Genomic DNA, 4,986 nt, shown 5'->3' on the forward strand with positions numbered 1-4,986 from the left:
ACACTCTGCTGCTGCGGCAGTATGGCATTCCAGAGTTCCTGCTCATCTGTTAAGGAGAATGGTTAAAGGGTACTTCGGACACCTAAAGTGGTAGTAAATTGGGAAAAAAAAACCCTTTTCATCCTGCCAGGCAATGTTATAAAATGCTTGTATGCATTGCATATGAAACTTACTTGACCTCTGGAAGATTTACCCCCTTCATGACCAGGCAGTGGCGGAATTACCAGGGCCGCAGCATTCACACTTGTGACTACAGGGGTCGCAATGGCGCACATGTTGCCCCTATACACCTTGATGGGGGGGCATATAGAGGAACAAATCCCCTCCATTTTTCTCCTGCAGCTGCTAAAAGTCTGCTTCTCCTCCTCTCCTTCCCATCGGCATTCAGTGGCTGCGGGAGGAACATGGAGGGGATTTGTCCCTCCATATGCCGCCCTTCCTATCCAGGTCCTGCTGTCTGCTTCCCCGGGGATCAGTGGGAAGGGCCCTGGCCGTAGGTCATGGGGGGCCCTTCATAGTATATTGCACTGGGGCCCTGAAGGTTCTAGTTACGCCTCTGTGACCAGCAGGGGCGTTGCTAGGTCTACAAAAGATCCGGGGCTAGAGCCTATAGCAGCGTAGTAAAGAAAGTTATACGCTTGGGCAGGCATACACATGTATATACAGTAATATACGTGTGTGTGTATATATCCCCGGAGAGCCCCCCCACTTACATCAGGGTCCCCAGAGAGGCCCCCCTTACACCAGGGTCCCCAGAGAGCCTCCCCCTTGCATCAGGGTCCACAGAGAGCCCACCACTTACATCAGGGTCCCCAGAGAGCCCCCCACTTACATCAGGGTTCCCAGAGAGCCCCCCTTACATTAGGGTCCCTAGAGAGCCTCCCCCTTAAATCAGGGTCCCCAGAGAGCCTCCCCCTTAAAATCAGGGTCCCCAGAGAGCCTCCCCCTTGCATCAGGGTCCCCAGAGAGCCCCCCACTTACATCAGGGTTCCCAGAGAGCCCCCCTTACATTAGAGTCCCTAGAGAGCCTCCCCCTTAAATCAGGGTCCCCAGAGAGCCTTCCCCTTGCATCAGGGTCCTCAGAGAGCCCCCCCCCATCCCCTTGGGGTCCCCTGCAGGGACTCGGGGCTATGGGCCCCAGATTCGGGGCTATAGCCCCAAAAGCCACCCCCTAGCGACGCCACTGGTGATCAGGCCATTTTTTTGCGATATGGCATTGTGTTACTTTAACTGACAATTGCGCGGTCATACAACGCTGTACACAAATGACATTTATGTCATATTTTTATCCCACAAATAGAGATTTCTTTTGGTGGTATTTGAACACCAGTGGGGTTTTTTTTTTTTAATTTTTTGTGCTATAAACAGAAAAAAGACAGACAGTTTTGAAAAAATAAAAAATGTTACTTTCTGCTATAAAACATATCCAAAAAAAAAAAAAAAAAAAGAATTCTTCATGAATTCGGGCCAATATGTATTGTGCTACATGTTTTTGGTAAAAAAAAAAAAAAAAAAACCCAGTAAGTGTATATTGATCAGTTTGCGCAAAAGTTATAATGTCTACAAACTATGGGATATACAGTCGTGCTCAAAAGTTTGCATACCCTGGCAGAAATTGTGAAATTTAGGCGTTAATATAAAAAATATGACTGATCATGTCAAAAACTGTCTTTTCATTTAAGGATAGCAATCACATGAAGCTATTTATTATCACATCATTTTTTTTTTTGGATCCTTTTAAAATCATAATGATAACAGAATTCACCCAAATGGGGTCTCTGCAGTTTTATTCGCCGTGAGATCACTTTAATCGGCGGCGGGAGAGGGCGCCCTCCCGCCACTCTCCGGTGCCCTCCGCTGCTTACCGGAGCCGTCGTAGCAGTGGAGGCGATCGCGTAGTTCTCCCTGGCTTGATATGGAGATGAGTGAGGGGAAGATGGTCTCCATACCATTGCAGGGCGGAAGCGATGTCAAAACGTCACTTCCGCCCAAAGCTCTTAAAGTGACGTTCTGGCCGAAATTATACTTTTTCAATAAAAATACCCCTATAATACACAAGCTTAATGTATTCTAGTAAAGTTAGTCTGTAAACTAAGGTCTGTTTTGTTAGTTTATAGCAGTAGTTTGTTATTTTATAAACTTACAGCAGGCCGTGGCCATCTTAAGTGTGGGCATCTGAAGCCAGACTGTATTTCTTCCTGGATCTCATCCTTGCAGATCTCGCACATGCTCAGTGCAGCACAAGCAGTGTAATAGGTTTCAGTTCAGGTTTCCATAGCAACGGCAGTGTCAGAGGAAGTTGCCGCCCTTTCCAAGAAGGCATTGCAAACAGGAAATGATGCGATGGGCCACGGCCAGGGAGGAGGAAGTGGAAAATGAATACAGCAGATATACAGTAGGTGCTGAGAAAAAAAATAAAAAAATATCCAATTTGTTTACAGTGCACAGTTTAGTGAGGGATGCTGAAGAGTTGTAAAAGTGGGTGGAACTCCACTTTAAAGAGACATTATTTTCTTTTTTTTTTAAGTAACATTTAATTTTTTTTAAATTGTATTTTAGTGTAAATATGAGATGTGAGATCTTTTTGATCCCAGATCTCATATTTAAGAGGTCCTGTCATGCTTTTTTCATTTACAAGGGATGTTTACATTCCTTGCAATAGGAATAAAAGTGACACATTTTTTTTAAAAGAACAGTGTAAAAATAAAAAATAAAAGGTAAAATAAATAAGAAAACTTTTTTTTCCTTAAACACGCACCGAGCTCGCGTGCAGAATCGAACGCATACGCAAGCAGCGCCCGCATATGAAAATGGCGCTCAAACCACACATGTGAGGTATCGCCGCGATCGGTAGAGCGAGAGCAATAATTCTAGCCCTAGACCTCCTGTGTAACTCAAAACATGCAACCTGTAGAATTTTTTAAACGTCGCCTAGGGAGATTTTTAAGGGTAAACGTTTGTCGCCATTCCACGAGCGGGGCGCAATTTTGGAACGTGACATGTTGGGTATCAATTTACTCTGCGTAACATCATCTTTCACAGTATAAAAAAAAAATTTGGGCTAACTTTACTGTTGTCTTATTTTTTAATTCAAAAAAGTGTATTTTTTCCCAAAAAAAAAAAATGCGCTTGTAAGACCGCTGCGCAAATACGGTGTGATAGAAAATATTTCAACGACTATCATTTTATTCTCTGGGGTGTTAGAAAAAAAAAATGTTTGGGGGTTCTAAGTAATTTTCTAGCAAAAAAACCCTGACACCAAATCTCAGAAAGAGGCTCGGTCCTTACCATCCTGTGAATGATGATCCGCTGATATGGAATCATCGCTGAACACTCCCAGCCATGTGCTCCCGCCGGTGGTTTTGTTATAATAAAATTTATTGTTGCATTTTTCATGCTACACTTTCCGTTGTCACCACACATAACACTGACTGTAGCCAGCGCTCCGCCGAATCAAAGACAACAGATACAAAAAGAAACATATTTTCCACTGTTATGGAAACACAGAACAATTATCCTGCAAATGATTAGAAGCCAAACAGCGGAACGAATCCTGGAGAACGGAGAGCCCACAAAGCCGTGTTCTGCTGCTGTAAGAGAGAGTGATGTTTGCACCATCTCCCCCCCCCCTTCTGTAGCTTCAATTTCTTACAGCTTTATATACACAAAACATTATAAATACTGACATTATAGAATAATACAAATTGGAGAGGAGAGAGGTATGGACATCTTTCTAGGCTCTTCTCCGGCCCTTGCATAACTTTTTAAAGCACTGGGGCTCTCCACCAAAGCCGTGTATGCCCAATAGACTCAATTCACACAACTATACATCAGGAGAAGCATCCTCATTTTTTATTTTTTTTTAATAAAAAGTGACAGTTATTTTCATTTGCATCTAATAAGATTTGGAAATTATAGTCACTGGACTAAACATAGGCAGTGTAAAAAGTGACAGTTATTTTCATTTATAGACTCAATTCACAAAGCTATACACCAGGAAAAGTATCATTATTTTTAGAAAAAGTGACAGTTATTTTCATTTATAGACTCAAATCGCAAAGCTATACATCAGGATAAGCATCCTTTTTTTTGTTAAAATAAAAAGTGACAGTTATTTTCATTTGCATCTAATAAGATTTGGAAATTATAGTCACTGGACTAAACATAGGCAGTGTAAAAAGTGACAGTTATTTTCATTTATAGACTCAATTCCCAAAGCTATACATCAGGATAAGTATCATTAATTTTAGAAAAAGTGACAGTTATTTTCATTTGCATCCAATGAGATTTGGAAATTACAGTCACTGGATTGAACACAAGCAGTGTAAAAAGCGACAGTTATTTTCATTTATAGACTCAATTCACAAAGATAAACATCAGGCTTAGCATTCTTTTTTTTAATAAAAAGTGACAGTTATTTTCATTTATAGACTCAATTCACAAAGCTATACACCAGGATAAGAATCATTATTTTTTAGAAAAAGTGACAGTTATTTTCATTTATAGACTCAATTCCCAAAGCTATACATCAGGATAAGCATCCTTTTTTTTTTAAATAAAAAGTGACAGTTATTTTCATTTATAGACTCAATTCACAAAGCTATACACCAGGATAAGTATCATTAATTTTAGAAAAAGTGACAGTTATTTTCATTTGCATCCAATGAGATTTGGAAATTACAGTCACTGGATTGAACACAAGCAGTGTAAAAAGCGACAGTTATTTTCATTTATAGACTCAATTCACAAAGATAAACATCAGGCTTAGCATTCTTTTTTTTAATAAAAAGTGACAGTTATTTTCATTTATAGACTCAATTCACAAAGCTATACACCAGGATAAGAATCATTATTTTTTAGAAAAAGTGACAGTTATTTTCAGTTGCATCCAATGAAATTCAGAAATGACAGTCACATGACTGAACATAGGCAGGGGAACTCATAAAATGTATGGTAGTGACAGTTATTTTTTTTTTAATCCAATTA

The sequence above is a fragment of the Aquarana catesbeiana genome, linkage group LG11 (genome assembly GCF_042186555.1).
Source record: "Aquarana catesbeiana isolate 2022-GZ linkage group LG11, ASM4218655v1, whole genome shotgun sequence".
Lineage (NCBI taxonomy): Eukaryota > Metazoa > Chordata > Amphibia > Anura > Ranidae > Aquarana > Aquarana catesbeiana.